Consider the following 23,662-nt stretch of genomic DNA (forward strand, 5'->3'; position numbering starts at 1 on the left):
GGGTGACAATATACAGCCTTGGCGTACTCTTTTTCTATTTGGAACCAGTCTGTTGTTCCATGTCCAGTTCTAACTGTTGCTTCCTGACCTGCATATAGGTTTTTCAAGAGGCAGGTCAGGTGGTCTGGTATTCCCATCTCTTTCAGAATTTTCCACAGTTTATCGTGATCCACACAGTCAAAGGCTTTGGCATAGTCAGTAAAGCAGAAATAGATGTTTTTCTGGAACTCTCTTGCTTTTTCGATGATCCAGCGGATGTTGGCAATTTGATCTCTGGTTCCTCTGCCTTTTCTAAAACCAGCTTGAGCATCTGAAAGCTCATGATTCACAACTTCACAGCAATTCTGTGAGTCAGGCAGTCATGAGGTTCATGTCACAGAGCAGGAAAAGCCTCCGAGACTCACCTAATGCTCAGCCTTGGTGCCAGGCAGAGCCCAGGGTCTGACTCAGATTGCTCTGGCTCCAAAGCCCTCCATAGGTGTTATCACTGTAGGACCAGTCCCAGGAGGAGATGATTTCTCATCTCCTTCTTTCAACCTCTGTGGTTCTTTCTGGAGCACTGAGGAAATAGTAATTCCTCAAAAACCCAATGTCTGGATTAAATTAATGAGAAAAGAAAGCAAGGGGACCCACTGTGGCTTGGAATGTTGAAAGTTCAGCATCTTCATGATTTTAATTACTTAAATCAAGTGAAGTTGTGGTAGAGTCTGCATTCAGATTGAGCAATGTGATTCTGCATCTTTGCTGCAGGTGGGTGACCTGGATGGACCTCACCATGGAAGGCTGGAGAGGGGGCTTGGTTGGGGGTAAAAGTTACAGCTTTGCCTCCGTCAAGCCCTTGTTGTGAAGGAGAACAAGGCACCCATGTCTTTCTGTTTCCCCAGGAGGTTTTCTGTGGTTGTCATTTGTTCCTGGGACTAATGGCTCTGTTCTCCCAGGAATAGATTAGAGATGTGACCACCTCCAGAAACTGGGAGGACAGAAATACCTTGGATCCCTCAAGGTCACCTGCTAGGGAGTGCAGGGATGAGATATAATGTCCATCAGTGCCTCAGAGCAACCAGAAACAAATGCATGTCTCAGGGGAACAATGAGAGACTCTAAATATGTACCGGCTGTAAAACTATCATGGAAGTCATGCAGTGCTTATTAAGAATGAGAATTGCTAGTAATGGGAAATGATGGCATGGGCTATGGATTATAGAGGAAGATATAAAGAGTAAATTTAAGGGATTTAATAGCAATGGTAAAGTAACAGCAATTAGGGAGACCAGCTTGTCTTGGGTCTCCTCGAACCGTGTTCGTCTTTTGTTTTTGATTTTTCTTCCGAAAGGCCAGTGTTCCAGAAAGCCCCTCAGTGGTGGTCACCCCAGTAATGAGCATCTCAGGCAACATTTGTTGTTCTGTTTAGTGGCTAAGTCCTGTGGGACTCTTTGCCAGGCTCCTCTGTCTGTGGATTTCCCAGGCAAGAGTACTGGAGTGAGTTGTCCTTTCTCTCTCCATCTCAGATAACACGAATTCATTCAAATGAATTAAAAAGGATCCCTTTGCAACACTTTATGGACAATGGCTAAAACACTCATTCTGACTTGTTTTGGGGAGGGACTCTTTGTCATCCTTGGTTGGTGGCACCACTGTGACACCTGGAAAGCCTCAGTTGATTTCAGCCTTGGCCGTCCATCAGAGCCAGCTGCCTCAGGGACCCATCTCCTGAGACCTCAGGACTCACCAGAAACCCTGGCTTCCCCATCATAGCCCCTTGCAGTCTGCAAAGTGATTTGTCACCTACTGTTTCATTTCAGTCTCTTGGAAGGCTAGGGGAGTGGAGGTAGTTGCTGTTTGTTGTTCACTCACTAAGTCGTGTCCAACTTTTTGTGACTCCATGGACCGCAGCACTCCAGGCTTCTCTGTCCTTCACTATCTCCTGGAGCTTGCTCAAATTCATGTCCATTGAGTCGGTGATGCCATCCAACCATCTCATCCTCTGTCGTCCCCTTCTCCTTCTGCCTTCAATCTTTTTCAGCATCAGAGTCTTTTCGAATGAGTCAGCTCTTTGCATCAGGTGGCCAAAGTATTGGAGCTTCAGCTTCAGCATCAGTCCTTCCAATAAATATGCAGACTGACTTCCTTTAGGATTGACTAGTTTGATCTCCTTGCTGTCCAAAGGATTCTCAAGAGTCTTCTCCAGCACCACAATTCGAAGGCATCAATTCTTTGGCTCTCCGTCTTCTATATGGTCCTGCTCTCACATCCATACATGACTACTGGAAACACTATAGCTTTGACTATATGGACCTTGTTGTCAAAGCGATTTCTCTGCTTTTTAATATGCCATCCAGGTTTGTCCTAGCTTTCTTCCAAGGAGCAAACATCTTAATTTCATGACTGCAGTCACAGTCTGTAGTGATTTTAGAGCCCAAGAAGATAAAATCTGCCAATGTTTCCACTTTTTTCCAATCTGTTTGGCATGAAGTGATGAGACCAGATGCCATGATCTCAGTTGTTTGAATGTTGAGTTTTAAGCCAGTTTTTTCACTCTCCTCTTTCACCCTCAACAAAAGAATCTTAAGTTTTGGCCATAAGGGTGGTGTCATCTGCCTATCTGAGGTTGTTGATATTTCTTCTGAAAATCTTGATTCCAGATTGTGCTTCATCCAGCCCAGAATTTCACATGATGTACTCTGTATAGAAGTTAAATAAGCGCGGTGACAATATACAGGCTTGACTTACTCCTTTCCCAATTTGGAACCAGTCCTTTGTTCCACATCTGGTTCTGTTGCTTCTTGATCTGCATACAGATTTCTCAGGAGGCAGGTAAGGTGGTCTGGTATTCTCACCTCTTTAAGAATTTTCTGCAGTTTGTTGTGATCCACACAGTCAAGGGCTTTGGCATAGTCAATAAAGCAGGAGTGGATGTTTCTCCGAAATTCCCTTGATTTTTGTATGATCCAGCTGATGTTGGCAATTTGATCTCTGGTTCCTCTGTCTTTTCTAAATCCAGCTTGTATATCTGGAAGTCCACATACTGGTCCACATTCTTGGTCCCCATACTGTTGAAGCTTAGCTTTGAGAATTTTGAGATTTACCTTGCTAGAATGCAAAATGAATGTGATTTTGTGGTAGTTTGAACATTCTTTGGCATTGTCTTTCTTTGGGATTGTAATGAAAACTGACTTTTCATCCTGTGGCCACTGCTGTGCTATCCAAATTTGCTGGCATATTGAGTACAGCACTCTAATAGCATCATCTTTTAAGATTTAAAATACCTCAGCTGGAATTCCATCATCTAATATCTTTATTCATAGCAATACTTCCTAAGGCCCACTTGACTTCATAGTCCAGAATGTCTGGCTCTAGGTAAGTGACCACACCATTATGGTTATGTGGGTCATGAAGATCTTTCTTTGTATAGTTCTTCTGTGTATTCTTGCCACCTCTTCTTAATCTCTTCTGCTTCTATTAGATCCTTGCCATTTCTGTCTTTAATTGAGCCCATCTTTGCATGAAATGTTCCCTTGGTATCTTCAATTTTCAGGATGAGATCGCTAGTCTTTCTCATTCTATTGTTTTCCTCTATTTCTTTGCATTGTTGACTTAATTTAGGTGTTCTTAAGTCTCCTTGCTATTCTCTGAAACTCTGCATTCAGTTGGATATAGCTTTCCCTTTCTCCTTTGCTTTTCTTTTCTCAACTATTTGTAAGGCCTCCTCAGACAACCATTTTGCCTTTTTGCATTTCTTTTTCTTTGGGATGGTTTTGGTCTCTGCCTCCTATAAAATGTTACTAACCTCCATCCATAGTTCTTAAGGCACTCTGTCTACTAGATCTAATTCCTTCAATCTATTCAATGCCTTTACTGTATAATCATAAAGGATTTGATTTAGGTCATCCCTGAATGGTCTAGTGGTTTTCCCTACTTTCTTCGATTTAAGCCTGAATTTTGCAATAAGAAACTCATGATCTGAGCCATAGTCAGCTCCAGGTCTTGTTTTTGCTGACTGTATAGAGCTTCTTCATCTTTAGCTGCAAGGAACATAATCAGTCTGATTTTGGTATTGACCATCCGGGGATGTCCATGTGTAGGGTCATCTCTTATGTTGTTGGAAAAGGGCATTTGCTATAAACTCTTAGTCTTTGCCGTGCTTCATTTTGCACTCCAGGGCCAAACTTGACTGTGTGGCCTGTCAATTGACTTTTTACGTTTGCATTCCAATCCCCTATGTTGAAAAGGACGTCTTTTCATGGTGTTAGTTATAGAAACTCTTGTAGGTCTTCACAGAACCATTCAACTTCAGCTTCTTTGATTTTAGTGGCTGGGGCGTAAACTTGGATTACTGTGATGTTGAATGATTTGCCTTGGAAACTAACCAAGATCATCCTGTCATTTTTGAGATTGCACTCAAGTGCTGCATTTCAAATTTTTTTGTTGACTATGAGGGCTACTACATTTCTTCTAAACCATTCTTGCCCATGGTAGTAGATATATGGTCATCTGAATTAAATTTGCCCATTCCCATCCATTTTAGTTCACTGATTCCTGAAATGTCAGTGTTCACTCTTGCCATCTCCAGCTTGACCACATGCCTTGACTCATGGAACTATATCCCAGGTAGATACGATTAATCTACTTTTCAGTATAGCGTATTGAGATTCAGAGAGATGAAGCCACTTGTCCCAGGTCACATAGCTGCTGGGTGATCCAGTAAGGGCTGATGGCTGGGTCTGTCTGACCCTAAAGTCTATGGTCTTTTACAACTACAGTATGATATTTCTAAATATATGAATGATATAAGAATGATATCACGTATACATGGAATCTAAAAAATACAACAAATGAGTGAATATAACAAAAAAGAAGCAGACTCAGAGAACACTAGAGAACAAACTAGTGGTTACCAGTGGTGGGGTAGAGGGAGAGAGGGACAATATATGGGTGGGGGAGGGGGAGATACAAACTATTGGGGGTAAGATAGGCCCAAGAATATATTGTACAACACAGGTAATATAGCCAGTACTTTGTAATAACTGCAAATGAGTGTAATCTTTACGTTTTACATAAAATTTTTTGGGATTTCCCTGGCAGTCCAGTGGTTAAGACTTCACTTTAACTCAATGGTTGCAGCTTCGATCCCTGGTCAGGGAGCTAAGATGTTGCATGTCTCGAGGTCAAAAACCCAAAATATAAAATAGAAACAATATTGTAACAAATTCAAAGAATTTAGAAATGATCCATATCAAAACAAATCTTTAAAAATAAATAAAATTTATATAAATTGTTAATTTAAAGACATAATCAATTAAAAAAAAAAACAAGTCTGTGATCCTCTCACTGTAGTATCTATCATTTGTCTGAGTTATTCTCTCATACGAAAAGCCAAGATCTCAGCATCTCATAAGCCAAAGCCAAGACTCCACTTCAGGGAATCTCCAGAACACCGGGCTGAGCTAAACACCCATACACCCGTGCCAAGCCATGGGGACAATGGCATGGCTCCGGGAACCTCGTCCTCCTGGGCAGTCGTGAATGCTTCATGACACTGGCCAGTGTGCAGGTGTGAGGGACTGGGTGCATAAGAGGACGAGTGACTTTCACAGTGAAGTAGGGCACCACTAAAGAGAACCAATGTATACTAGAGTACTGTCTCCAGTATGGGGAATTGGCTAAGGGTGTAGGTTTTAGGTGCTCCCATCACACCCTTAAAGGAGGAGATATGTTCATGAGTTTAATCAGCTCAATATGCTAATGAGCTGGACTGCAGTTATCACTATGTCTGCATACAGCAGACCACCATGTCACACAGCTTAAATAAATACAAGTTTTACTTAAAATTTTTAAATAGGCGCTCTGTAATGACCTAGAGGGGTGGGAGGAGGGGATATACGCATACTTATGGCTGATTCATGTTGATGTATGGCAGAAACCAACACTTGTAAAGCAAAATATCCTCCAACTAAAAATAAAACTAACAAATAATTTTAAAATAAACTTGCCTCCTCCTTTTACTCACTATGACCCTTGACTTCCTCACCTGTAAAATGGAATTATGGGTGCCTTGCAAGGTGATAGTGAGCAGGAATGGGGTAAAATGTTTATAGAATATGGTACCCACAAGGAACTGGGAGGCACAGTTCATAAAGCCAGATGTGGTTCTATGCACTTTGATGGATGAAGTATTTTAATCCTGAGCACCTCTGCGGGGGAGGAGTAGGCTGGGCCATAGATCAGATATAGCTCAGCACACAGGGGGCTGGGGTGAACTCGGGCAAGATCAGGGGCTGAGCGAGGTTGCCAGATAAAAATTTTTAATCTGAGTACGTCCACGCAGTACTTGGGCCATAGACTACCTAATTTGATTTTGTTGCTTATCTGAAATGCACATGTAATTGATTGTTTCGTATTTAACCTATTGTCTGACTAAATCTGGTACCCATAGGTCTGGGACACTGCCTCCAACAAAACCAGTGTGGGTGACTCACCTGGAACACTTCTCGGGCAATAGTGGGTGGAGTATGGGTTGGAAGCTTACATGAACCTAGTCAGGACAGCCCTGTAAAGGTAAACGCACATGCACCAGGCTCCAGGGTCCCCTTTGGGTCTCCTGTGAGCTTGGTTCCTTTACATCTATCCCAAAGGGATCACCAGCGAAAGAGACAGGAATTCAGCTGTAGTTACTGTTTCTTCTGATGCCAGTCAAGTGATCTGTCTAGCCTCCATGTTTTTCTGCTAGGCTTTGCCTACACCCTGCAATTATTTTGAGTATGAATAAGGGGAGGAAATCTTCTCTTTCATTATCTTAGAATAAATGTTTTAGGGTGGTTCTGAAAGTGTGGTCCTAGGACCACCAGCAGCAGCAGCAACACCAAGGAACTTATTAGAAATGCAAATGAATCGGAAACTCCAAGGCGGGGCAGGGAAAAAAAAAAACTGTTCCCACAAGCCTCCAGGGTATGTTGATGCCTTCTCAAGTTTGAGAACCTCTGGTTCAGGGCATCTGCTTTGAATTAGGAAGCAGGAGAGCTTAGATCCCAGCTCCCTACCTCCCTGACTGGGTGACCTTATGCAAATCACGTGGTCTCTTAGACTGTTTCCTTCTGTTGAGGGCAGTGGTGGAAACAAGGACCCCAGAGCCCTGTCCAGCTCTGCTGTGTGTTCTGTCTGCTGCTGTCGAAGAAGGCAGCATGCTGGGGGGTCCCTGGGCACCGTGCCACTGTGGTGGGAGCAGTCTTCTAGGTCTCTGCTCCCTGCCACCCAGCCTGCGGGTCTCCAGCCAAGAACAAAATGACACGTGCTGCCACTTGGCCTGGCAAGGGAGGTGGCCCAGTGCCAGCCCCTGCTAATTGCTAATTTGCACTGAACCAGCAGACAAAGCTCCTCATGTGAATGCCTTGGTTATTTGGTTCTCCCCCAGCCTCTTTTAGCCAGGGGGCTGCCTTCCCCTGCTCCCCACTCTGGGGCCATTCACCCCAGGATTCCTAGAGGCCACATGGCCAGAGGCACACACCCAGCACCCCGAAGAGCCAGCCTCTCTTGGCAACTAATTGGAAGGGGGAGGCTTTGCTGTTGCTCTGTTCTTTTTCTCTCCCTTGTTCCTGCCTCACCATGAAGAAAAGAGTACAGTGAATTCTCTCTCAGGGGCACAGAGCTTCAGAGAGAAAGCAAGAACTTCGACTTGTAAACTCGAGATCCTGCCAAGTCTTTCAATTCAGCTAGTCTCCCTTCCCTGCTGTAATTCGGGCAGTCTTGGGCACCTCCCCAGTACTTGAGACCCAGGTAGGATTGCCTTGAATCCCATCCACTGCCTAAGGCCACACCAAGCCTCCCCAGGGAGCCTGTTAACCTCTGGATTTACATTTTCAGGGCCCAGCCCCTGCCTCCTCATCCTCTCTTATTCCCCCATGACTCCCTGATGCCCACAGCTCAGCTCCACCACCAAGTAATGCAAGCAGGGAGAAACCCACAGGTTCCAGACAGTCCACAGTTTTGTGGCACTGACAGAGAACTGGTGGAGGGTGGAGAGGGTGATGGGGTGAAGGTAAGTGATGCCTCCTACCTTCTGGCTACCCACTCCTGTCCCCCAACTTCATCACATGCTTCCCCGGGTCTCAGAAGCTGTGAGGGCTCCTCAGGACCTCCCTCACCCCGAGCTGACCCATCACACCAGTCTCCCAGCCAGGAGCTTAGTTCCAAGAGCAGAAACTTTTTTTCACCCTGTTATAACTCATCAGTGACAATGGACTAAGTCCCTGCCCTCTGGGAGCTTAGTGGGAAGAAAAGGGGAGAAAGCAACAAACAGGTAACTATAGATTGTGTCAGGTGGTGAGGAGCCAATATATGTGGATTTGGAGTGATTCCCTCAATTTGTTCCCCCCGCCTCGCCCCCATAGGGACAGGACTTCCCAGGTGGCTCAGTGGTAAAGAATCTGCCAGTGCAGGAGACACAGGAGATGCGGGTTTGATCCCTGGGTCTGGAAGATCCCCTGGAAGAGGAAATAGCAACCCACACCAGTATTCTTGCTTGGGAAATTCTTACGGATGGAGGAGTCTGGCAGGATATACTGTCCCTGGGGGTCACAAAGAGTCAGACACCACTGAGTGACTGAGCAACAGGATCCACAGGTGTAGAATATAAGCTCCATGATATGAAATTTTTTGTAAGCAGCTTTACTGAGTATAACTGACATAGTATAAACTGCACAGAGTACACAATTTGAGAAGTTCAGACAAATGCACACAGGCGTGAAACCACCATTGTGATCCAGCGAGTGAACAGGTCCATCACCCCCAGGTTCCCTCGTGATCTTTGGCAACTCTTCTGCTCCATTCATCTGTCCCCATCCCCACTGATGGTGGGCAACCACTGATTTATTCTGTTACTACAGATTACTTTGCATTTCTTAGAGTTTTACAGAAATGAAATCCTACTGCAGGTATTCCTATCTGTATGACTTCTTCCACTCACCAAAATAATTTTGGGATTCATCACACTTGTTGTTTTAATCAAGAGTTCATTCCTTTTTATTGCAGAATATATCCCATTGCTTGGGTAGACCACAATTCAGTTGTGCTTTCACCTGTTGATGGACATTTGAATGGTTGCAATATTTTGACTATTGTCAAAGCCTCTGACTGTATGGATCACAATAAACTGTGGAAAATTCTGAAAGAGATGGGAATACCAGACCACCTGACCTGCCTCTTGAGAAACCTGTATGCAGGTCAGGAAGCAACAGTTAGAACCGGACATGGAACAACAGACTGGTTCCAAATAGGAAAAGGGGTACATCAAGGCTGTATACTGTCACCCTGCTTATTTAACTTATATGCAGAGTACATCATGAGAAACACTGGGCTGGAGGAAGCACAAGCTGGAATGAAGATTGCCGGGAGAAATCTCAATAACCTCAGATATGCAGATGACACCACCCTTATGGCAGAAAGTGAAGAAGAACTAAAGAGCCTCTTGATGAAAGTGAAAGAAGAGGATGAAAAAGTTGGCTTAAAGCTCAACATTCAGGTAACTAAGATCATGGCATCTGGTCCCATCACTTCATTGCAAATAGATGGGGAAACAGTGGAAACAGTGACTGACTTTATTTTTCTGGGCTCCAAAAATCACTGCAGATGGTGATTGCAGCCATGAAATTAAAAGACTCTTGCTCCTTGGAAAGAAAGTTATGACCAACCTAGACAGCATATTAAAATGCAGAGACATTACTTTGCCAACAAAGGTCCGTCTAGTCAAGGCTATGGTTTTTACAGTGGTCAGTGTATGGATGTAAGAGTTGGACTATAAAGAAAGCTGAGCGCAGAAGAATTGATGCTTTTGAACTGTGGTGTTGGAGAAGACTCTTGAGAGTCCCTTGGACTGCAAGGATATCCAACCAACCCATCCTAAAGGAGATTAGTCCTGGGTATTCATTGGAGGGACTGATGTTGAAGCTGAAACTCCAATACTTTGGCCACCTGATGCAGAAAGCAGACTCATTTGAAAAGACCCTGATGCTGGGAAAGATTGAGGGCAGGAGGAGAAGGGGATGACAGAGGATGAGATGGTTGGATGGCATCACCGACTCAATGGACATGGGTTTGGGTGGACTCCGGGAGTTGGTGATGGACAGGGAGGCCTGTCGTGCTGCGGTTCATGGGGTCGCAAAGAGTCAGACATGACTGAGTGACTGAACTGAACTGAGACATTTGTGTATCTCTTGGAATAGTTGTATGCTTTCATTTATGCTGGGTAAATACCTAAAAGTAGAGTGGCTGGTTCATATGGCAGATTTATGTTTAACTTAAAAAAACCCTACTAAATGGACTTCCGAAATAATTGCACCATTTTGCATCCTCACTAGTAATGTATGAGTGTTCTAGGTGCTAGCCAAAAGTTGGTATTCAGATCAGATCAGTCGCTCAGTCGTGTCTGACTCTTTGCGACCCCATGAATCGCAGCACGCCAGGCCTCCCTGTCCATCAACAACTACCGGAGTTCACTGAGACTCACGTCCATCGAGTCAGTGATGCCATCCAGCCATCTCATCCTCTGTTGTCCCCTTCTCCTCCTGCCCCCAATCCCTCCCAGCATCAGAGTCTTTTCCAATGAGTCAACTCTTCGCGTGAGGTGGCCAAAGTACTGGAGTTTCAGCTTTAGCATCATTCCTTCCAAAGAAATCCCAGGGCTGATCTCCTTCAGAATGGACTGGTTGGATCTCCCTGCAGTCATTACCAATCTTTAAAATTTCAGATGTTTTGATAGATGTGTCATGGTATGGTTACTGAAATTGGAGTCCAGCTGCTCACCGTCTAAAGCCAACACTTGGGAGGTGAGGTTGGTGGAAAAGAAAGTTTGCTTTATTTTGGAGGCCAGCAACCAGAGGAGGGCAGACTCATGTCCAAAAGCAATATGTGGGCAAGCGCTTTTAAAGGGGAGTTTCCAGGGTGTCTAGGTAGAGGGAGGGGGGTACATGCAGAAACAGCGCAGTCAGCTCTGACAGTCATCTGGAAATTGGTCACGCTGTGATCTGATCAGTGTCATCTTGATTGTTTTGAGTACAGTTAATCTTCAGTTCCAGGGCTGGTTGTTTTCCCATTTCTGTGAGGCCAGTTCTCAGAAATGTGGCAGCTTGATGTTACGGCAAGAGTCTGGTCATCATGTTAACTTCTTCCACCTGGTGGGAGTTCCAGTCTCTATAAGACAGCTCAAAGGATATGGCTTGGAATATTATGTATAGCCCTTGAGGAGGAACTAGAAGTCCTTGACTTTGTTTAGTGACTAACCTATTATTATTTGGTCTTGATTGTTTTCCTTTGCTTCTGCGTTTTCTCGCTTCTCTGATTAAACTTACTGTTTCACTGAGGTTTTTCTACAGACAAAAGGCAGGCAGAGGACACGGGGGTGGCCTTTTCAGTATCTGAATGTGATTTAATTTGCATGAAAGTATTGAACACCCTTTTATGTATTTGCCTTCCAGATATCTTCCTGAATGAAGTGTATGTTCAATATTTTGCCCATTTAAAAAACTGAGTGTTTTGTTTTCTCGTCATTGAGTCTTAAGAGTTCTTTATATGTTTCGGGTGAAAGTCTTGTATTAGACACATTCTTTGCAAAGATATTTTTTCCTGTCTGTGGTTTGCCTTTTTATTCCCAGCATGCCATTTGAGAAGCATAAGCTTTAAATTTTGACAAACTCCAGTGTAGCCTTTTTTTCCTCTTATGGACTGTGCTGTCTGTGTCACATCTAAAACATAACCTAACAAAAAGATCTCAAAATTTTTCTTCATTGTTTTCTTTTAGATGCTTTACAGCTTTAGGTATTACATTCAGGCCTGTGCTTTATTTTGGTTGATTATTGTATGTGGTGCAATGTAGAGATCAAGGTTCGTTTTGTTGCATAAGGATATCCGATTGTTCTAGCACTCATGTTAGAAAGACAGTCTTTGTCTCACTTAAATCGCTTTGTGCCTTTGTTGAAAATCAATGGACCGATATATGTATGTCTCTGTATGTGAAGTGAAAGCCACTCAGTCGTGTCTGACTCTTCGTGACCCCATGGACTGTGTAGTCCATGGAATTCTCTAGGCCAGAATACTGGAGTGGGCAGCCTTTCCCTTCTCCAGGGAGTGTCAGGATTAGTGTAGACATATAATGTCTTGAAGTCAGATAGTGTAAGTCCTCCAACTTTATGCTGAGTTACTTTAGTTGTGTCCGACTCTTTGTGACCTCAAGGACTATAGCCCGCCAGGCTCCCCTGCCCATGGGATTCCCCAGGCAAGAGCACTGGAGTGGGCCACCATCTCCTTCTCTTGGTGCCTTCTCCAACTTTGTTCTTTTTCAGATTTACTTTGCCTATTTTGGGCCTTTTGAACATGAATTTTATAATTGGTTGGTCAGTTTCTACAGAAGAACTTGCTGGGAATAAATTTGAAAACAGCTGAACCTATATGTCAGTTTGGGGAGAACTGACATCAAACAAATAGTCATCTGATTCATGAACACAGTCTACTGATCTGCAAACACAGTTTGTCTATTTATTTAGACTTTCTTTAATTCCTCTCAGCAATGTTTGTAGTTTTCAATATATATTCTTGCACACTTTTGACAGACTATCCTGAATAATTATTTATACTTTTGATGCTCTTCAAAATGGCATTCTAATTTAAATTTCTGATTTATAATTGCTGATATTTAGAGACAAAATGGAGTTTTGTATGTTGATCTTATATCCTGCAAATTTGATAAACTCACTTATTAGGTCAGCTTTAAAGTTGTTTTCTAAATTTTTTAGATTCCATGAGATTTTCTGTAGAAAGGATCATATAATCTGTGAATCAAGACAGTTTACTCCTTCCTTTTCCATCTGGGTATCTTTCATTTTTTCTTTTTTTTTTTGCTGTGATCAACATTTGATATTTTTATTTATTTGTTTAACTTTTTATTTTTTAACTGGAGTATAGACAATTAACAATGTGATAGTTTTAGGTGAATAGCAAAGGGACTCAGCCATACATATTCATGGATCCATTCTTCCCCAAACTCCCCTCCCATCCAGGCTGCCACATAACAATAAGCGGAGTTTATCTGCTGCTGCTGCTGCTAAGTCGCTTCAGTCGTGTCGGACTCTGTGCAACCCCATTGACGGAAGCCCACCAGGCTCCGCCATCCCTGGGATTCTCCAGGCAAGAACACTGGAGTGGGCTGCCATTTCCTTCTCCAATGCATTAAGTGAAAAGTGAAAGTGAAGTCTCTCAGTCGCGTCCGACTCTTAGCGACCCCATGGACTGCAGCCTACCAGGCTGCTCCATCCATGGGATTTTCCAGGCAAGAGTACTGGAGTGGGGTGCCATTGCCTTCTCCGAGAGTTTATCTAGATATCTTGTATTTCCTTTACTTGCCTTATTGTACTGGTTACAATAAAATGTTGACTAGTAAGGATGAAACCAAACATCTTTGTCTTGTTCTAGATCTCAGGAGAACAGCATTGGGTCTTTCCTTATTAATTATGACATTAGTTCTAGGTTTTTCATAGATGCCCTTTATAAGGTTGAGAAAGTTCTATTTTGAGTTTAAGATTTTTAAAAATCAGATATGGATGTTGGATTTTATAAAGCGTGTTTTCTGTATTTTTTATAATGTCATGTGACTTTTTAAAAGCCTGTTAATGTGAATTAAATTAAATGTTAAACTAACCTTGTATTCCTGAAATACTCTACCAGTCATGATGTTTATCATTTTTATAAATTTGTGGAGCCTAAAACTTGAGAAGTTTCTTCGCAACTATGTTTGTGAGGAATATTAGTCTTCGGTTTTCTTTTCTTGCAATGTCTTTGTCTAGCTTCGGTATCAAGGTAATGCTGGCTGTAGAGAATGAACTGGGCAATATTGCCTCCTGTTCAGTTTTCTGAAAGTTTGTATAAAATTCGTATTGTTTATTTCTTACATGTTTGGTAGAATTCACCAGTGAAGGTCCCTGGGCATGGAATTTCTTTGTAGGAAGATATTAAGCTGCAAATTCAAGTTCTCTAAAAGACATGGAACTATTTAGGTTATCTATTTATTCTTGAGAGAGTTTTGGCCGTCTATTTCTTCCAAGGAATTTGTTCATGTTATCTAAGTTATTGAATTCATTGTCATAAAGTTGTTAATAATATCCTTATTATATTTTTAATATCTGTGGTATCTGTAGTGATGTTTCCTCTCTCATGTTGGTATTTTATATATTTATCTTTTATTGTCTTGATCAGTCTGATTAAAAATATATCTATCTATTTATTTTTTGGCTGTGCTGGGTCTTCGTTGCTGCCCAGGCTTTTCTCTAGTTGTGGATAGTGGGGGCTACTCTCTAGTTGCGGGGCACAGGCTTCTATAGTTGTGACTGCCAGCTCTAGAGCACAGGCTCAATGGTTGTGGTGCACGGGCTTAATTGCTCCATGGCATGTGAGATCTTCCCAAATCAGGGATCAAACTCATGTCTCCTGCATTAGCAGGTGGATTCCTTAAAACTCAGCAACCAGGTAAGCCCAAGTATATCAGTTTTAGCATGGAACTTCTCAGAGAATCAGCTTTAGGTTCCATTTCTTTTCTTTTTTTTTGTTTTTCTCTTTTTATTTTACTCATGTTACTGTAATCCTTATATCTTTTTTTTCTGCTTGATTTCAGTTGTTCTTTTCTCCCCTAGCCTCTTAAGGTGGAAGGACATTGATTTGAGACCTTACTCTTTTTAAATATAGGCATTTTGTGCTAAACATATCCCTCTAAGTACTATTTAAATTGCATCTCAAAACTTTTGTTATTTTCATTTTCATTCAATTCAAAATATATTTTTTAAATGTTATTTCTTCTTTTACCCATGGGTTTCTTAGCAGTGCATTAATTGGTTTCCATGTACTTGAGGGTTTTCCAGATATTAATTATCTTATGAGAGAACATACCATGTGTGATTTGAATGCTCTTAAGCTTGCTAAACGGAGAAGGCAGTGGCACCCCACTCCAGTACTCTTGCCTGGAAAATCCCATGGATGGAGGAGCCTGGTAGGCTGTAGTCCATGAGGTCGCTAAGAGTTGGACACGACTGAGCGACTTCCTTTTCACTTTTCACTTTCATGCATTGGAGAAGGAAATGGCAGCCCACTCCAGTGTTCTTGCCTGGAGAATCCCAGGGATGGGGGAGCCTGGTGGGCTTCCGTCTATGGGGTCGCACAGAGTCGGACACGACTGAAGCAACTTAGCAGCAGCAGCAGCAAGCTTGCTGAAACTTAATTCTTATGATGTATATGGACTATCTTTGCAGATGCTTTCTATGCACTTGAAAGTAACGTGTATTCTGCTGTTGTCCAGCAGAATGTTCTCAAAAAATCCATTAGGTCAAGCAGATTAATAGTGTTGTTCAAATAATTGATATCGTTACTAATTTTCTGTTTACTTTTTCTAGGGCTTCCCTGGTGGCTCAGAGGTTAAAGTGTTTGCCGGGAATGCAGGAGACCCAGGTTCAATCCCTGGGTCAGGAAGATCCTCTGGAGAATGAAATGTGTATTCTGCTGTTGTCCATCAGAGTGTTCTCAAAAAATCTGTTAGGTCAAGCAGATTAATAGTATTGTTCAAATAATTGATATTGTTACTAATTTTCTGTTTACTTTTTCTATTAATATTGAGGGGTGTTGAAATCTCCACTATAATTGTGGACTTCTCTATTTGTTCTTTCATTTCTGTTAGTTTTTGCTTAATGTGCTTTGGAACTCTTATTAGCAGAGCATACGTGTTTAAAACCAATGTCCTCTTTGTGAATTTATCGTCATAAAATTGCTCTCTGTCTCTGATAATATTCTTTGATCTGAAATCTTTTAATTAGTGATAGCATAGGTATCTTTCCTCATCTTGTACTTTTAACTCTATTTGCATTTTTATTACTAAGTTCTTCTTTTGGAGGAGAAGTTTTTTTTTTGTTTTTTTTTTGGTGGCAGCATATTGTTAAATGTTTTTAGTTTGGTAAGCTTTGTCTTTTAATTGGTGTATTTAACATTTAATTTGTTAATATTATTGGTCTTAATTTACTATTTATTTTCTATTTTTCTCAACTGTTCATAATTAAATGGATTAAATAACTACTTTTACTGATTTATTAGGTAGGACCAGAGATTGCCAGGAGAAATATCAATAACGTAAGATATGCAGATGACACCACCCTTATGGCAGAAAGTGAAGAGGAACTAAAAAGCCTCTTGATGAAAGTGAAAAAGGAGAGTGAAAAAGTTGGCTTAAAGCTCAACATCCAGAAAACTAAGATCATGGCATCTGGTCCCATCACTTCATGGCAAATAGATGGAGAAATAGTGGAAACAGTGGCTGACTTTATTTTTCTGGGCTCCAAAATCACTGCAGATGGTGATTGCAGCCATGAAATTAAAAGACAGTCCTTGAAAGGAAAGTTATGACCAACCTCGATAGCATATGCAGTAGCAGAGACATTACTTTGCCAACAAAGGTCCGTCTAGTCAAGGCTATGGTTTTTCCTGTGGTCATGTATGGATGTGAGAGTTGGACTTTGAAGAAAGCTGAGCATGGAAGAATTGATGCTTTTGAACTGTGGTGATGGAGAAGACTCTTGAGAGTCCTTTGGACTGCAAGGAGATCCAACCAGTCCATTCTAAAGGAGATCAGTCCTGGGTGTTCTTTGGAAGGACTGATGCTAAAGCTGAAACTCCAGTACTTTGGCCACCTCATGTGAAGAGTTGACTCATTGGAAAAGAGTCTGATGCTGGGAGGGATTGGGGGCAGGAGGAGAAGGGTATGACAGAGGATGAGATGGCTGGATGGCATCATCGACTCGATGGACCTGAGTTTGAGCGAACTCTGGGAGTTGGTGATGGACAGGGAGGCCTGGTGTGCTGCAATTCATGGGGTCGCAGAGTCAGACATGACTGAGCGACTGAACTGAACTGAACTGAGAGCATCCTTTAGTCTAAAGCAAGTTTCTACCCACTACTGAAGCAAAAGTTTTCTGAATTCTCCACTTGATTGTCCATGAATTATAAGGTTTCCCTTTCTGGCTGGTATGAAGAGGAACTTTTGCTGAACTTGTGTGAGTTCCAGGAATTCTTTTCCCCCCTCTAATCATTTCTGGTAATTCTTTCCCTACCCTCAGATAGCTTTCCTACATGCAGATGCAGATCAATATTTAAGAGAAATGGTAGAAATTGGACTTTTAGTTGAGATTTCTAATCAAAAAAGTAATGCTCTGATCTGATTTCTTTCTGTGGTTTAGAGTAGAATGTGAAAAGAAAGAGGTAAATTAAGGGAAGAATATTAAACTAAAAGGAAACAGGACTTGATAGTCCAGAAAATTCTCAGCCTCTCCAGATTGTAGAAGACACTAAAATTGAGATATTCACTGTCAAGAAAGTATGGTTTAACAACTTTTGGCTAATACCTCTGAAAGATGACAAGGTCAGAACATTCAGTTACACAAAAGGCTCTTTGAAGAGATTAAAGATGTGAGTCTCAGATCTCAGCCATTTCAAAGAAGCCAAAAATAGGTATGAGATTATCTGAGAAGAATCTGTGGAGAATCTTCTTGTCTCATGGGATGACTCCCTAAGACATACATGGGAGACCTATGAGGTTTTTGAGAATTTTATATCAGTAGAAACACTGTCAGTGTTTCCAGTTTTGGCTAGTACGAATAAAGTTGCTATAAACATTTATGAACATACATTTCTATTCTTATTATTTTATCTTAAACTTAGGGCATTGACTAGGGGAAAGTGGGGCCTCAAAAATTAGGTTGTGGATGTATGGGTAGATTCCAGTGATGACCTTGAACCCTTAAACTTTGCCAAGTCTCCTTTACCAGTAGACCAATCCTTCCTCTCCTATCTCAGGAGGTTAACCTCCTACTGCCTGAATCTCCAGTGAGATTTCCTGAAGTAGCTGCCAATCAGGGACTGCTGATCCTTCTCAAGACCTCCTCCAACTACCCCTCATTGTTTCTAAGTCAATAAACACACTCAAATCCTGGCATTACCCAGTGGGCAAGATGTAAAGCATTCCCAGGAGGATACTATACATACTAAACAAATTGTAGGATTCTGTAAATTTATTTTAAAAAACCAACACCCACCAAATTTTTTTCATACTAAGGATTCTGTAAATTTGGTATTAATAGAATTTAGTGTTTTAGAGGGATAGTCTTTTAGCTCCACTCACATGTACAGTTGAATAATTGATTTACACTTGTGATTTTAGTGGAAATCTTATAAGACATATGTGTGTATGCATATAAAATTATTAAATCATTGCTTTTATAAGTTTATTTTATTTGATTTATAATAATTATTTCAGTATTGGGAGAGCTTGCCAGACCATTGAAACACTTAAAAGGAAATCAAGTATAAACAATTTATAAATGTAATTCAAATTTTTAAAGATGTTTAATTATTTCATTTCATTAATAGGATCAAATATTTATTTTGGACCTCTTGTGGGTGATTGTTTAATTTTGCTAGGCATAAAAAGGCCTTGTAAACTCTGGTAGAAAGTGCTAGGGGCTTAATTAAAACCTGCTTCTCTTCTTCCTTGGTGGATGTCATGGTTAGTTGTGGCCAAATGACTGAGTTCTAAAGGAATTAGAGTTCAAATGGAATTGAGCAGGAGTGAGGTGAGCCATTTACAGTCTTGGGCTATGAAAACCTCTCATGGCCTTCATTTCTTCCCACATCCACGGCTGGAATGGAGATGACAAAGGCAACTTTGCAAGTCACCAGTTGGAGAGTCAAAGCCTTGGTCAGCCTGGGTCCCTGAATGATCTCACAGATTATGCGGCATTCCAGTCTCCCACTCCTCACTTATCCTGCCCCAGCATGTTCAGTTCAGTTCAGTCGCTCAGTCGTGTCTGAATCATTGTGACCCCATGAACTGCAGCACGCCAGGCCTCCCTGTCCATCACCAACTCCCAGAGCTTACCCAAACTCACGTCCATTGAGTCGGCGATGCCATCCAACCATCTTATCCTCTGTCGTCCCCTTCTCCTGCCCTCAATCTTTCCCAGCATCAGGGTCTTTTCAAATGAGTCAGCTCTTCACATCAGGTGGCCAGAGTATTGGAGTTTCAGCTTCAACATCAGTCCTTCTAATGAACACCCAGGACTGATCTCCTTTAGGATGGACTGGTTGGATCTCCTTGCAGTCCAAAGGACTCTCAAGAGTCTTGTCCAACACCACAGTTCTAAAGCATCAATTCTTTGGTGCTCAGCTTTCTTTATAGTCCAACTCTCACATCCATACATGACCACTGGAAAAACCATACTTTGACTAGATGGACCTTTGTTGACAAAGTAATGTCAACATTTTAATGTTGCTTTTTAATATAGGTTGGTCATAACTTTCCTTCCAAGGAGTAAACATCTTTTAATTTCATGGCTGCAGTCACCATCTGCAGTGATTTTGGAGCCCCAGAACATAAAGTCAGCCACTGTTTCCCCATCTATTTGCCATGAAGTGATGGGACCAGATGCCATGATCTTAGTTTTCTGAATGTTGAGCTTTAAGCCAACTTTTTCACTCTCCTCTTTCACTTTCATCAAGAGGCTCTTTAGTCCTTCACTTTCTGCCATAAGGGTGGTGTCATCTGCATATCTGTTACATAAGCAGAAATACACTTCTACTGTGTGGGACCCCTCCATATTGCAACTAATTGTTACCTAGCCTTCTCTAATTAATACATTTACAGAATACTAAAGAAAAGATTATGTGTTCAGCTATTTAACTTCAACCAATTGAAAATAAACTTTGTCAAAAGCAAAACAAACTTCTGAATGGACTTTTCTTGGCATAGGAATCTTTTTTACAAAGTTTCACAGTAACAATTTTCAGTTGGGAGCTTTTATGTCACAGATCTATTGGAGAATGCCACATTTTTCCTTCTTTCACATTCTGAGCTAACCATTTCCTCCCACGATGGGTCTAAACCCTGTTACAAGGAAGTCCTTAGAAAAATAATAATGTTGAGTATAAGTATAAAAGAAAACTTTTTTGATTCTTGAAAGTAATACACGGTCAGAAATTTTGGAAAATATAGAAAAGGGAGAGAATGTCACAGAAGGAAAATCACTGCTATTATTCCAGCACTTGTGTTTTCAAGCTTATGTCTAATTTTACATAGTTGATATCATGTTACATACATATATTTAATGTATATATAATGTATCATAGTATATTCTTATGTTAGGACTAAAGGAGCTTATGTTTGAAAACTTGAGCTTGAAAATAGACTCAGAATTCAGACAGATCTTGCCTAATTGTTGATGGGAGAATTCAATGTGACTTGATTGCTTTAACCAGGCTTGCTAAAGCCTGCTGGAGATTTCACCTGCTACTCACTCATCTGTACCCCTTTGAGTCTTCAGAAGTGAGTGAGAGAAGGAAGCTACAGGAATAGTAGCTTTTAATATGTTGGTACACCCATCTGAGGAAAGAGGATAAATGTAGGTCAGATTCTCCCTGAAATAAGGAAGTAGATTCCATTTTTTGATATTTGACTGCTGACAGCTTTAAAGCCTCATGCCTAGCTCTTCTCCTTATCTGGGCAAGCTGATGAGAACATCTGGGTGTTCTCTGCTTTGGCATTGGCAGGAGATTCAAACCATTCAAGTCCTTCCCCACCCATGGTGTGTGGGAATCCTCACTCCAGCCCCACTTCTACCCACAGTACGAACCAGAGCCAGGCTCCTCTCCCTGCGCTCTCAAGCCATTTTGGACAAATTTGAGAGGCTGCCCTGATCTCCCTAGAGGCATCAATTATGTAAGTAATACATCTTTTTATGCTCCTTTAACGTGTGTGTGTGATGTCATCTGTGGGACATTTTGGGTGGAATCCAACTGCCTCTGTAGATGGTCAAAACATACCACCTCACCAATCAGAGAAAACAGTTCTATGCCAGTATGTTATGTGTGTGCACCTATGTCACATGTGTGTTTATGTATATATGTATGTTATATATGTTCAAGTGTGTCTGCATCAGTGAATGTATGTGTTGCTTGTACTATGCCTGGTTGCATGGCATATACGTGTGCTTATGAATATGTGCCTTGTGCTTGCGTGCTTAGTCATATCCGACTCTGCAACCCCATGGCCTGTAGCCTGCCAGGTTCCTCTGTCCATGGAATTTTCCAGGCAAGAGTACTGGAGTGGGTTGCCCTTTCCTTCTTCAGGGGATCTTCCTGACCCAGGGATCGAACCCATATTTCTTGCGTTTCCTGCATCTCCTGCCTGAGCAGGCTGGTTCTTTACCAGCTGAACCACTGGGGAAGCCCATATGCCTTATATATGTGTATATTATTCCTGTGTGTACACATATGCTATGCATATTGTATTTGTATGTTGTGTGCATTATGTTTATGTACTTATCTGTGCCTATATGTATTTACATTATGTATGTTTGTATATTACTCCTGTGTGTATACATGTTATGCATGCATGTTTATGTGTGCTCCATGTGTGTATATGTGTGTTTATATGTTTGTGTGTGTATGTGTATTATACATGTACATGTACGTGTGTGTGTATATGTGTGTACTTATTTTTCTGACACTGCTGTCATCCACACTGCCCATAAAGACTTCCCTGGACTTGGCCATATTCCATTATAATAATCTGTTGGAAGGGGAGTTTCTAGAGGAAAGGGTAAATTTGTTTAAAGGCTCCTCATACACATTGCTGGATAGCTTTTCAAAATGTTGAGACAATTAGTTGCAGGGTAATCAGACAGTGTGGAGACTGTGAGGAGGGGCCTTGCAGACCCCTGACTGCAGAGCGTGTAAAGGCCCAGGGATCGTGTGTGCTCTGAGGTTCATCACCATGTCTGGGGCAAGTTGTGCTTTTCCGATGGCTGACTTTGGCTTGCTGCTGCTGCTGCTGCTGCTAAGTCGCGTCAGTTGTGTCTGACTCTGTGCGACCCCAGAGATGGCAGCCCACCAAGCTCCTCCGTCCCTGGGTTTGGCTTGAAGATTCCCCAAAGATCTCGTGGGAGCTTCTTGAGATGGCACAGAGTTTTCATTTAGGAAGCTTCCTCCCACCATCCTTTGCTTTCCCCTTCACTGGGGCAGACTGTATCGCTTTCAGGCAGCTGTCCTAGCCTCACTGGCTCCTCTCATGGGTGGTTCCCCTAAAATATCTTTGTACATTTAATCCTGTCTTGGCATCTGCCTCTTGGAGGACCTAGTCTGACAGATGAGTGGACAGAGCGGTACCTCTGAGATCCTAAGTCCTGGTCCCAGCTCTGCCCCTCACTTGCTGTGTGGATTTGAGCAGGTGACTTCCATCCCTGGTGCTCAATTTCTGCATCTGAAGAGTGAAGATGTATGGCACGCACTCTACAATGCTACTGTGCAAACTAAATGAAACCATGTTTACGAAATACACACATGCCACCTTGTCTCCCTTCCTAGCTAACAGAAAGCTTAGCATATTTAAGCATATGCAAAAGTGTACACAATGACACAGGGGCACCCGGGAGCCTAGGACCCCGTTGTAGCCTGAGCTGCCCCTTGTGGGTACTTCCTGATGGGAAACTTTGGAATGCTGCCCTCCAGGATCCACCTTGGGCCAAGCTTAATGACTCACCGGAGCTCAAGCCAGACCCTGCCCAGTGAGCCTCTGCTGTGTGAGTCAGGAAACATAACCTCAGCTCATGGCCTTTGTCTCTGAGCTCATCACCTGACCTGGGGTGGGGATCTAGGAGAGCTTATTTGGAAGAAAAATCTATGCAGCTATAGGATTGAGCAAGTTCCCAAAACCTGAACAAGCAAAACAAGGTAAGCAGAATCTGTACGGAGCTAGGACAAGGAATGGTCCCAAAGACTGATTCTTATCTCCTCTCAGCTGTGTGTGTTTGACCTTTAGCAAGTCCCTCTCTGAGCCTCAGTTATTACATCTGTGTCATGACAAACATTAGTCACTGCTTATTCTCTGTTGTTCATCTCCTTGTTTTTAAGAAGTCCTGGAGTTTTATCTCTAATTGGAGAGAAAGGTCATAGACCAAGAAAACATTTACTAGGCTTGATTTTCCTCTTCATAGCTGGTAGATGTCTGGGGTAAGTGTACCTGCTAATGACCAGAAGGCACCAACATTGACCAAGTGGTCGCAGTGTGCTGGGAGCTGCAGAGCTCAGCCCGTGTACTCTTCACTACAATCCTAGGAGGCAGATGTTCACATCACCCCCATTGTATGGATGAGAAAACTGAGGCTTTAAGAGGGAAAGGAAACAGGCTTGCTATGGATTCAATGTTTGTATCCCCACAAATTTATGTGTTGAAGCCCCAACCCAGAGGTTATGGTAGTAGGAGATGAGGCCTTTGGGAGATGTGTGGGGGTGTGTGTGATGGCATCAGTGCCTTTATAAGAAGGCACTCCTCCTTGGAAGGAAAGCTATGACAAAGCTCTACAGCATATTAAAAAGCAGAGACATCACTTTGCCAACAAAGTTCATGTAGTCAAAGCCACAATTTTTCCAGTAATCATGTGCAGATGTGAGAGTTGGTCCATAAAGAAGGTTGAGCGCTGAAGAATTGATGCTTTCTGCTTCTGGTGCTGGAGAAGACTCTTGAGAGTCCTTTGAACTGCAAGGAGATCAAACCAGTCAATCCTAAGGAAATCAACCCTGAATATTCACTGGAAGG

The sequence above is a fragment of the Bos grunniens genome, chromosome 6, assembly GCF_055505025.1.
Source record: "Bos grunniens cultivar Pamir isolate PY7600 chromosome 6, Bosgru_T2T1.0, whole genome shotgun sequence".
NCBI lineage: Eukaryota > Metazoa > Chordata > Mammalia > Artiodactyla > Bovidae > Bos > Bos grunniens.